Source organism: Triticum aestivum, chromosome 3A (genome assembly GCF_018294505.1).
Source record: "Triticum aestivum cultivar Chinese Spring chromosome 3A, IWGSC CS RefSeq v2.1, whole genome shotgun sequence".
Taxonomy (NCBI): domain Eukaryota; kingdom Viridiplantae; phylum Streptophyta; class Magnoliopsida; order Poales; family Poaceae; genus Triticum; species Triticum aestivum.
This window is the reverse complement of record NC_057800.1, coordinates 167,306,678-167,318,856: the sequence shown is the minus strand read 5'-3', so window position 1 is coordinate 167,318,856 and position 12,179 is coordinate 167,306,678.

The window sequence follows — 12,179 nt, the reverse complement described above, 5'->3', positions numbered from 1 at the left end:
AGTTCATCATCATCTCCCAGGGGCATTAGTGGCACCCACTGGGCTATTTGCAAGTATGTCAAACCACACTTGTTTCTTTCCATGCATAACCCTGACCCACTTTGCGTAGCCATTACTATAGCATATTTCTACAACCCACCAACACAACTCTAAGCAAGGGTAGAGTCATGAAAAATGCAAGTATCAATGGAGTATGCAACGGAGGCAAGCCTAGCAAGGTTGCCATTCAAGGTATATCATGCACTCAGTGAAGCAACGAAAATGCCATCATGATGTAAAATGGTTCATCATGGTCAAAGGGCTGCTTGCCTGTTTTAACAAAGTCTTCGAGGTCTTCAAATATCTCTGGTCCAACTCCGAGCATTTCGTCTACTTCGTCAACTATCGTTGAAAGCAACCATAATAAGCAACACAACAAGGCAGAAATAAAAGTGCTCCAAAATATTGATTTGACTTTTCTAGGACATCTCTGGTTATAGGAAAATTAACCATAGTGGTTTCATTGGAATTGGGTCAGTGGATATTTCTAAACATTTGATATGATTGAATCAAGGGGTTTATGGATTTGCAAGAAGTGTACAAAAACATATTTTTGAAAAAATGAGCAAAGACACCCATTCAACAAAGGATGATTCTAGAAGCATCTAGGAATTGGTTTCACTGGATTTGGAGTTGAAATGATTTTCCTATGAATTTGCAAAGTTGGCTATATATGAAGAAATAGACCATTATTTGAGGTGATACAGAAAGTATTAGTAAAAATGTTCAAAAACTAAGTTTTGAACTTATAGACACCTAGGATTTTGAATCATGGAATTTGGATCAAAAATGGGCTCTCTGTGATTTTCTAAAGTTCATCACAGAAATAAGAAAATAGGATTTATTTAATATGTGTGAAGGGAAATGTGCTAGAAAAATGTGCAAAAAGCACCATGTGATAGGGCATGATTTTAGGAACTACTAGAAATTTGAATCATCCAATTTGGAGTTAATTTGAACTATGTATGGATTTTACAAATTGTTCAGAAAAGAAAAGGGAAAAGGGCTATGTGCCTACTGGGCCAGAATAGCCGCAGGGCAGCGGCCCAGCCAGCGACGCGGCCCAGCCGAGCCGGCGCGCGCGCGCCAGGTTTGAACCTGACGGGCGGGGCCCAGCTGCCAGTGGGAGAGAGACGGGGCGAGAGAGAGGTGAGGATGACAGGCGGGGCCCACCTGTCATCACTAACCCGTGGACAGGGGGGTTGCGGTGCTCACCGGCGACGATGCAGGCCACGGCGAGCTCCGGCGAGTGCGGGGATGGCTTCAGGAGACTGCCGCACATCGGTGGGTGGTGGACTTGGCCGGCGGGGGTGCCTGGTTCGCCGATGACGAGGAGCTGCGGCAGAGGAGCTTCGGGAGGCGGTGACTCCGGTCGTTTCCGGCAGCTACAGAGAGGGGAAAGAAGGGGGGAAGGATCAGAGGGCTGCATGGGTTCCAGATCGAGGCAGAGGAGGAACGGGGGAGGCCTATACCTCGCGAACTCCGGCGAGCCGAAGTGGCGGAGCTCGAGCTCGATCTCGAGCTCGGGTGGTCCTGGAGGAGAGTGGAGGGCACAGGGGGGCGATTTGGAGGGGTTAGGAGCGAGTGGTGGTGAGGGAGAGGCTCGGGGAGGCCCTTAAATAGGCGAACGGCAAGGTGCCGTGGACCCGTGCGCCCGCGGGCTTCTGTGCGTCGCCACAGGGCTCGGGAGGAGCTGGCGCCGTGTCTGGGGTGTTTGTGAGGCTGGTCCAGTGCTAGGGGAAGGAAGAGGGGGAGCGGGGAGGGGTCAGAGACATCGCGCGTGTGAGCTCGCTCACTGGAGTTCTCGGGCGGCCGGTGCGCGTGCGAGCAGGGGCGGGAGAGAGAGAGGGAGGAGGGGGCCCACCAGCTGCCGTGTCCCGGACACCAAGGCGTCTCGTCGGGCACGCTAGGGAGGCCCGAGGTGGCTGGAGGTGCTTGGCAGGGGGCGGCTACAGTGCGGGAGCGCACTGTAGCGCGCTCCAGAGCGTGCAAATGGCCGGCATGCCATTTTTTTGGTAAAGTGGGCACGGCTAAGCATGTCTGGTAGCTCTAGGGAGGAGTAAATAATATAGGGAAAGCCTTGGATGCCTTGGGTGGCCACTGGAGTGAGGAGGGAGGTGAGGAAGAGGGGTGCAAGGGCTGTCCAGAGGGGTAAAAGAGGTGGTTTCACCCCTCAATTATTGATCTGAGATGCAGCCATTGCTACTGGAGGTAGAGAGGTCTAGGAGGGGCTGTGGTAAAAAGTGGAGGCCATGGAGAAGAGTGGAAGAGGTCAAAACAGGGGTTTTAGTAAAATGGCAGAAGGTGTTTGATGCTGGTTTGGGCAAGAAAATTAATTCCACTTGACATGAGAATTAACAGGATGGAATGGCACATAGAAGTAGGATGTTCCACCAAGTTTGAGCTCATTTGGGCAAAGTAGCCAATGTAACTTTGGTAAACCCTAGAAATCAACAGAAATGGCTTTACCAAGATTTAGTCATGCAAATCTATTCTCCTTGATGCACCACTTGGTGTAGTGTCATCATTTGAGGTTATGAACATGTCCACAAAAGTTGAGATCAAAAGGAGAAAGTTGCCAATGTAGAGTTGTTCAAATTTGGTTCTGAACAGGAAGGGTTTTGGGGCACTTTGAGCAAGATAACATTCTCTCCAACTTGTGCCATTTGGTCTAGATGAATAATTAGACCATTTGAGCATGTTCACAAGGTTTGAGAACATTTGGACATGTTTGGCAATGTAAAGTTGCTCAAACTTCAAAATGGACAGAAATGGTTTTGGGGAGATTTCATGGGGTTATACTATTCTCCATGACATGATACTTGGCAAGATCATCAAACATGTCATATGTGACATGCTAGAATTTTCTTGGAATTTTTGGGGAATATTTCCTTTGTAAATATTTCAAAAGCTTGAAATATCCAGAAAGGGTTTTTGAGGGATTTGACCAATATTTTGAACATGACCATGTGTTGAAACTCTTATATATGGGAAATATATGCCCCTGAGTTTCCCTAATTTTTCTCAAATATCTTTGAAACAATAAAATAATTTTTCCCTATTAAAGACCATTTCTGGCCTTAAGAAAAAGCTTTAAATAAAATAGGAAAATAACTTTTAAAATTATATTTTTGTGGTTTCTGGGTATCCTATATCTAATAGGAGTCAAACATATTTTTGGAAAGATTTTTACTGCCCTGAATTAAGTACTTGCAGTACAAACCTTAATTCAGGGGTTTTTGGAAAACCAATTTTTGAAAATACTTTTTGGCCAAATTATTTTTGTAAGAAAATACTATATTGCTCTATACACATGGCATGATCATTTGTTCAAGAGTTTGGAGCAAGGAGATGAAGTATAGGAGTTGGAGGATTTATTTGATTTTTAGAGCACTTGCAAACAACAGACAAAATCCAAACAAGGCAAGATCCAAAACACTCAAAAGTTTTTGTCAAACCACATTTTATCATGATTTATTAGCTTAAGTGTTGTGGCACGAAAATCAGGGTGTGACAGGGGGCTACTGAGGGAGTCCTGGATTAGGGGGTGTTCGGGTAGCCGGACTATACCTTCAGCCGGACTCCTGGACTATGAAGATACAAGATTGAAGACTTTGTCCCGTGTCCGGATGGGACTTTCCTTGGCGTGGAAGGCAAGCTTGGCGATGCGTATATTCAAGATCTCCTACCATTGTAACCGACTCTGTGTAACCCTAACCCTATCCGGTCTCTATATAAACCGGAGGGTTGTAGTCCGTAGGCAATCAACTCCATATACAACAATCATACCATAGGCTAGCTTCTAGGGTTTAGCCTCCTTGATCTTGTGGTAGATCTACTCTTGTACTACCCATATCATCAATATTAATCAAGCAGGATTAGGGTATTTTCTCCATCGAGAGGGCCCGAACCTGGGTAAAAAACATCGTGTCCCTTGTCTCCTGTTACCATCCGGCCTTGACGCACAGTTCTGGACCCCCTACCCGAGATCCGTCGGTTTTGACACCAACAGTCGGCGAACCGGGCCCTGAGCGGACATCTGCACCGACATCATCGAGACGGCTTAGCATGCACAGCCTGCCCGGGTTCAACCCACCATGAACCGTGCCTTTGTTGGTTTTATCCATGGGGCAAAATTGAGGATGGATCTGTATCTGGCGGTGAGACGGCCATCTATTCTGATGGTGGGTCGTCCATAGGCGAGACCAACTCATTGTATCAACTTCAAGACGGCCTGCTTTGGGGCTATTCCAATGGTGACAGTATTCTGGACCCCTGTGAGCCGCCGAACAGAGTTGCGGTTTTCATGGCTGGTACACAACCGGTGCTTGGTTCATCAACCGCCGTGGCCGTGACCTCTAGCTCAATGGCCGCGGCGGCCACGACCGGTGCTGGTGGCTCTGCGCGCCCGCCGGCTCAAGTTCTCACCAAGTTGTTGGAGGCACTGGCAACTTTGATGGGGGTGGAGGTAACCCCGGACAACCAAGATCAGCTAAGTTGCGAGATGAGATCGCTCAAGCTAAGGAAGACTTGGCGGCTGAGAACACCATGATGGCTGCAGAATGGGTCGTTTTGGACGCACAGGCGCAACGAATGCAAGCCGACTTCTTCCGGCTCGCGTTGGATCAGGATGCTTCAAATTAGGTCATGATAAGGAGACACCGGAGTCATCTACCCCCGGTTTATGAGCCAAGAAACCTCTTTAACACGCCTGGAGCAGGGACCAGTGACCCGCCGGTGGTAAACCGGATGGCTGAAGCGCCTGGGGGGTGGAGCGCCAGTTCAGCCATGAGTTATGGGCTCTCCACGTGTGAACAATTCCCCGCCTCAACATGTTCTGACGTCGCTGGGTCATTATTCCAACTCTTTGGACAATATGATTGATGCAACAACACGATTGCCGGCTCTGCCAGTTGAAGGCGAGTCTTCGACGGTGGTTGAAACGCGAAGGGACAGAGAACTTCTTCAGACAACATTGGATCAGCAAGCGTCTTATTATTATAGTTGTGAGCGGATTCACTCAACCCCTCGTCCAAGCCGGAGTTACAGCAGGCACATTGACTCACCAGCGGTTTCAAGTGCTGAACAACACTGTAACCAGCCCCATGAACATGACCCGGCATGCCATGATACCAATGCCCAGGCTTTGGTGGATCAAGGCAGGGCGCGTCGGGAGGCCGAGCTGGCGGCTCAGAAGCGGCTCACCGACAGTCTCCGGTTTACCCGACAACCTCAATGGAAACAGGCGTGACCTCTAAGACCTTGGGTGTGCCCTATTTAGTGCCGGCTCTGCGTAACGAGCGTTTGCCCAAGGACTTCAAGGGTCCTCGCAAGGTGCCTAATTGCACAGCAGATCAACCTCCTGAAGCTTGGGTTGAAAGTTATGAGATGGCCATGGAGATGCTGGATGTTAGTGAGGCTGCGTGTGCTAAGTATTTCACCATGGTGTTAGAAGGGCCGGCTCGTACTTGGTTGAAGGGACTGCCCGCCAATTCTATCAGGTCGTGGGTGGAGCTGAAGGCCTGATTTATTCAAAACTTTAAAGATACGTGCAAGCAGCCTATGACGATCGTGGATTTGGTGTCTTGTGTCCAAGGTGAAGGCGAGTCAACAACCAGCTGGGTGCGCCGGGTCTCAACTATCATACACTCCTCAGATAATATCAACGCCGGCTCAACAGTTTTAATGTTGGAGAAAAATTGCCGTTTCCTCCCTCTTAAACAGAACCTTGGGCGACTTAAGCACCATTGCGGTGACATGGGGGAGCTCATGGCAGCCATTGTCAAGTATGCTGACTCTGATAGTACCAAGGACCCCGTGTCGGATGACGAAAAGACGGGCAAGGGAAAGAAGAGTAGCGGCATGAAGGGACATCAGTATAACCCGGGCAGTCATGGTGGTAACGGTAAGCGCAAAGCTGATGGAAATTTAGACTTTGTGGCCAATACTGTGCTACCTCTTGGGCATGCGTTGGTTTTCCCTTGAAGATGAAACGGTGATGCAGCAAAGTAGCGTAAGTATTTCCCTCAGTTATTGAGAACCAAGGTATCAATACAGTAGGAGACCACGCGTGAGTCACCTCATACCTACACAAACAAATAAGAACCTCGCAACCAACACGATAAAGGGGTTGTCAATCCCTTCACGGACACTTGCAAGAGTGAGATCTGATAGAGATACTAATAATAATAAGATAAATATTTTTGGTATTTTTATGATATAAGTTGAAACTAAAGATTGCAAAATAAAATAGATTGGAAACTTGTATGATGGAAAATAGACACGGGGGCCGTAGGTTTCACTAGAGGCTTCTCTCAAGATAGCATAAGTATTACGGTGGGTGAACAAATTACTGTCGAGCAATTGATAGAATTGAGCATAGTTATGAGAATATCTAGGTATGATCATGTATATAGGCATCACGTCCGTGACAAGTAGACCGACTCCTGCCTGCATCTACTACTATTACTCCACACATCGACCGCTATCCAGCATGCATCTAGAGTATTAAGTTCATAAGAATGGAGTAACGCTTTAAGCAAGATGACATGATGTAGGGGATAAACTCATGCAATATGATATAAACCCCATCTTTTTATCCTTGATGGCAACAATACAATACGTGTCGTTTCCCCTACTGTCACTGGGATCGAGCACCGCAAGATTGAACCCAAAGCTAAGCACTTCTCCCATTGCAGGAAAGATCAATCTAGTAGGCCAAACCAAACTGATAATTCGAAGAGACTTGCAAAGATAACCAATCATAGATAAAAGAATTCAGAGAATATTCAAATATTGTTCATAGATAGTCTTTATCATAAACCCACAATTCATCGGATCTCGACAAACACACCACAAAAGAAGATTGCATCGAATAGATCTCCAAGAGAATTGAGGAGAACTTTGTATTGAGATCCAAAGAGAGAGAAGAGGCCATCTAGCTAATAACTATGGACCCGAAGGTCTGAGCTAAACTACTCACACATCATCGGAGGGGCCATGGAGTTGATGTAGAGGCCCTCCGTGATCAATGCCCCCTCCAGTGGAGCTCTAGAAAAGGCCCCAAGATGGGATCTCTTGGGTACAGAAGGTTGCGGCGGTGGAAATAGGGTTTCGTGGTGCTCCTGGATGTTTTCAGGGTACGTAGATATATATAGGAGGAAGAAGTAGGTCGGTGGAGCCACGAAGGGCCCACGAGGGGGGAGGGCGCGCCCAGGGGGTAGGCGCGCCCCCTGCCTCATGGCCTCCTCGTTGGTTGCTTGATGTCCACTCCAACTCCTATGGATCACATTTGTTCCAAAAAGCACGCTCCCGAAGGTTTCATACCGTTTGGACTCCGTTTGATATTCCATTTTTGCCAAACACTGAAATAGGCAAAAAAACAACAATTTGGGTTGGGCCTCCGATTAATAGGTTAGTCCCAAAACTAATATAAAAGTGTATAAATAAGCCCATTAAACATCCAAAATAGAATATATAATAGCATGGAATAATCAAAAATTATAGATACGTTGGAGACGTATCAAGCATCCCCAAGCTTAATTCCTGCTCGTCCTCGAGTAGGTAAATGATAAAAACAGAATTTTTGATGTGGAATGCTTTCTAGAATATTCTTCAATGTATTTTATCTATTGTGGCCTGAATGTTCAGATCCGAAAGATTCAAGATAAAAGTTCATTGTTGACATAAAAATAGTAATACTCCAAGTATGATAATCAAGCAATTATGTCTTATCAAAATACCATAGCCAAAGAAAACTTATCCCTACAAAGTCATATAGTTTGGCCATGCTTCATTTTCGTTACACAAAATGCTCTCATCATGCACAACCCTGATGACAAGCCAAGCAATTGTTTCATACTTAGCCTTTTGAAACCCTTTCAGCTTTTACGCAATATATGAGCACGAGCCATGGACATAGCACTATGGGTGGAATAGAATATGATGATTGAGGTTGTGTGAGAAGACAAAAAGGGAGAAAGTCTCACATTGACGCGACTAATCAATGGGCTATGGAGATGCCCACCGATTGATGTCAATGCAAGGAGTAGGGATTGCCATGCAACGGATGCACTAGAGCTATAAATATATGAAAGCTCATCAAAGAAACTAAGTGGGTGTGCATCCAAATCGCTTGCTCACGAGGACCTAGGGCAATTTGAGGAAGCCCATCATTGGAATATACAAGCCAAGTTCTATAATGAAAAATTCCCACTAGTATATTAAAGTGACAACATAGGAGACTCTCTATCATGAAGATCATGGTGCTACTTTGAAGCACAAGTGTGTAAAAAGGATAGTAACATTGTCCCTTCTCTCTTTTTCTCTCTCCTTTTTTTATTTGGGCCTTTTTTTCTTTTGGCCTCTTTTCTCTTCTTTTTTTAATTTTTCATCTGGAGTCTCATCCCGACTTGTGGGGGAATCATAGTCTCCATCATCCTTTCCTCACTGGGACAATGCTCTAATAATGATGATGATCACACTTCTTTTTACTTACAACTCAAGAATTACAACTCAATACTTAGAACAAAATATGACTCTATGTGAATGCCTCCCGCGGTGTACCGGGATATGCAATGAATCAAGAGTGACATGTATGAAAATTATGAACGGTGGCTTGCCACAAATACGATGTCAACTACATGATCATGCATGGCAATATGACAATGATGAAGCGTGTCATAATAAATGGAACGGTGGAAAGTTGCATGGCAATATATCTCGGAATGGCTATGGAAATGCCATAATAGGTAGGTATGGTGGCTGTTTTGAGGAAGATATAAGGAGGCTTATGTGTGATAGAGCGTATCATATCACGGGGTTTGGATGCACCGGCGAAGTTTGCACCAACTCTCAAGGTGAGAAAGGGCAATGCACGGTATCGAAGAGGCTAGCAATGATGGAAGGGTGAGAGTGCGTATAATCCATGGACTCAACATTAGTCATAAAGAACTCACATACTTATTGCAAAAATCTACAAGTCATCAAAACCAAGCACTACGCGCATGCTCCTAGGGGGATAGATTGGTAGGAAAAGACCATCGCTCGTCCCCGACCGCCACTCATAAGGAAAGCAATCAAAGAACACCCCATGCTTCAAATTTGTCACATAATGTTTACCATACGTGCATGCTACGGGACTTGCCAACTTCAACACAAGTATTCATCAATTTCACAATTACTCAACTAGCACACCTCTAATATTACCACCTTTATATCTCAAAACAATCTATCAAGCATCCAACTTCTCTTAGCATTTAAAATTTATAACCAAAGTGAATTACCATGCTGTTCTAAAGGAATCTCAAAATGATATAAGTGAAGCATGAGAGATCAATTATTTCTATAAAATAGAACCACCGCCGTGCTCTAAAAGATATAAGCGAAGCACTAGAGCAAAAATTATCCAACTCAAAAGATATAAGTGAAGCACATAGAGTATTCTAATAAATTCCAATTCATGTGTGTCTCTCCAAAAGGTGTGTACAGCAAGGATGATTGTGGTAAATAAAAAGCAAAGACTCAAATCATACAAGACGCTCCAAGCAAAACACATATCATGTGGCGAATAAAAATATAGCTCCAAGTAAAGTTACCGATGGACGAAGACGAAAGAGGGGATGCCTTCCGGGGCATCCCCAAGCTTAGGCTTTTGGTTGTCCTTGTATTTTACCTTGGGGTGCCTTGGGCATCCCCAAGCTTAGGCTCTTGCCACTCCTTGTTCCATAATCCATCAAATCTTTACCCAAAACTTGAAAACTTCACAACACAAAACTTAAAAGAAAATCTTCGTGAGCTCCGTTAGTAAAAGAAAACAAACCACCACTTCAAGGTACTGTAATGAACTCATTCTTTATTTATATTGGTGTTAAACCTACTGTATTCCAACTTTTCTATGGTTCATAAACTCTATTACTAGCCATAGATTCATCAAAATAAGCAAACAACACACGAAAAACAGAATCTGTCAAAAATAGAACAGTCTGTAGTAATCTGTAGGTTTAGAATACTTCTGGAACCCCAAAAATTCTAAACTAAATTGCTGGACGTGAGGAATTTATCTATTAATCATCTTCAAAAAGAATTAACTAAATATCACTCTCCAGTAAAAAATGGCAGCAATTCTCGTGAGCGCTAAAGTTTCTGTTTTTTACAGCAAGATCAAAAGACTTTCCCCAAGTCTTCCCAACGGTTCTACTTGGCACAAACACTAATGAAACACAAAAACACAACCAAAACAGAGGCTAGATAAATTATTTATTACTAAACAGGAACAAAAAGCAAGGAATAAAAATAAAATTGGGTTGCCTCCCAACAAGCGCTATCGTTTAACGCCCCTAGCTAGGCATAAAAGCAAGGATAGATCTAGGTATTGCCATCTTTGGTAGGTAATCCATAAGTGGCTCTCATAATAGATTCATATGGTAATTTAATTTTCTTTCTAGGGAAGTGTTCCATGCCTTTCCTTAATGGAAATTGGAATCTAATATTCCCTTCCTTCATATCAATAATTGCACCAATCGTTCTAAGGAAAGGTCTACCAAGAATAATAGGACATGAAGGATTGCAATCTATATCAAGAACAATGAAATCTACGGGCACATACTTCCTATTTGCAACAATAAGAACATCAATAATTCTTCCCATAGGTTTCTTAGTGGTGGAATCCGCAAGGTGCAAGTTTAAAGAACAATCATCAAATTCACGGAAACCTAGCAAATCACACAAAGTTTTTGGGATCGTGGAAACACTAGCACCCAAATCACACAAAGCATAGCATTCATGATCTTTAAATTTTATTTTTATTGTAGGTTCTCAATCATCATAAAGTTTTCTAGGGATAGAAACTTCCAACTCAAGTTTTTATTCATAAGATTGCATCAAAGCATCAACGATATGTTTAGTAAAAGCTTTATTTTGACTATAAGCATGAGGAGAATTTAGCACGGATTGCAACAAGGAAATACAATCTATCAAAGAGCAATTATCATAATTAAATTCCTTGAAATCCAACATAGTGGGTTCATTGCTATCTAAAGTTTTAACCTCTTCAATTCCACTTTTACCATTTTTTGCATCAAGATCTAAAAACTCCGAATCATTGGGACGCCTTCTAAATAAAGTTGACTCATCTCCAGTCACATCATTATCAAGATTCATATTGCAAAACAAAGATTTAATAGGGGACACATCAATAACTTTTAGATCTTCATCATTATTATCATGGAAACTACAAGAACACGCTTTCACAAAGCCATCTTTTTTAGCACGCATCCTAGCGGTTCTTCCTTTTCACTCATCAATGGAAATTCTCATAGCTTTGAGAGACTCATTGATATCATGCATAGGTGGAATAGATCTAAGTTTCAAAGAATCAACATCAAGATAAATTCTATCCATGTTCCTAGCCAACTCATCAATCTTAGACAAGTTTTCTTCAATCAAAGCATCGAAACTCTTTTGCGAACTAATAAATTCTTTAATATTAGATTCAAAATAAGAGGGCATCTTATTATAATTTCCATAAGAATTGTTGTAGGAATTACCATAATTATTAGAGGAATTACTAGGAAACGGCCTAGGATTAAAATTACCTCTATACGCGTTATTACCAAAATTGTTCCTACCAACAAAATTCACATCCATAGATTCATTATTATTGTCAATCAAAGTAGACAAAGGCATATCATTGGGATCAGTAGGAGTACTCTTATTAGCAAACAATTTCATAAGTTCATCCATCTTCCCACTCAAAACATTAATCTCTTCAATTGCATGCACCTTTTTACTAGTAGATCTTTCAGTGTGCCATTGCGAATAATTAACCATAATATTATCTAGGAGTTTGGTAGCTTCTCCTAAAGTTATTTCCATAAAAGTGCCTCCCGCGGCCGAATCTAAAAGATTTCTAGAAGCAAAATTCAATCCGACATAAATTTTTTGTATAATCATCCATAAATTCAAACCATGTGTAGGGCAATTACGTATCATTAATTTCACCATCTCCCAAGATTGTGCAACATGCTCATGATCAAGTTGCTTAAAATTCATAATATCGTTTCTAAGAGAGATGATCTTAGCAGGAGGAAAATACTTAGAGATAAAAGCATCTTTGCACTTATTCCATGAATCAATACTAT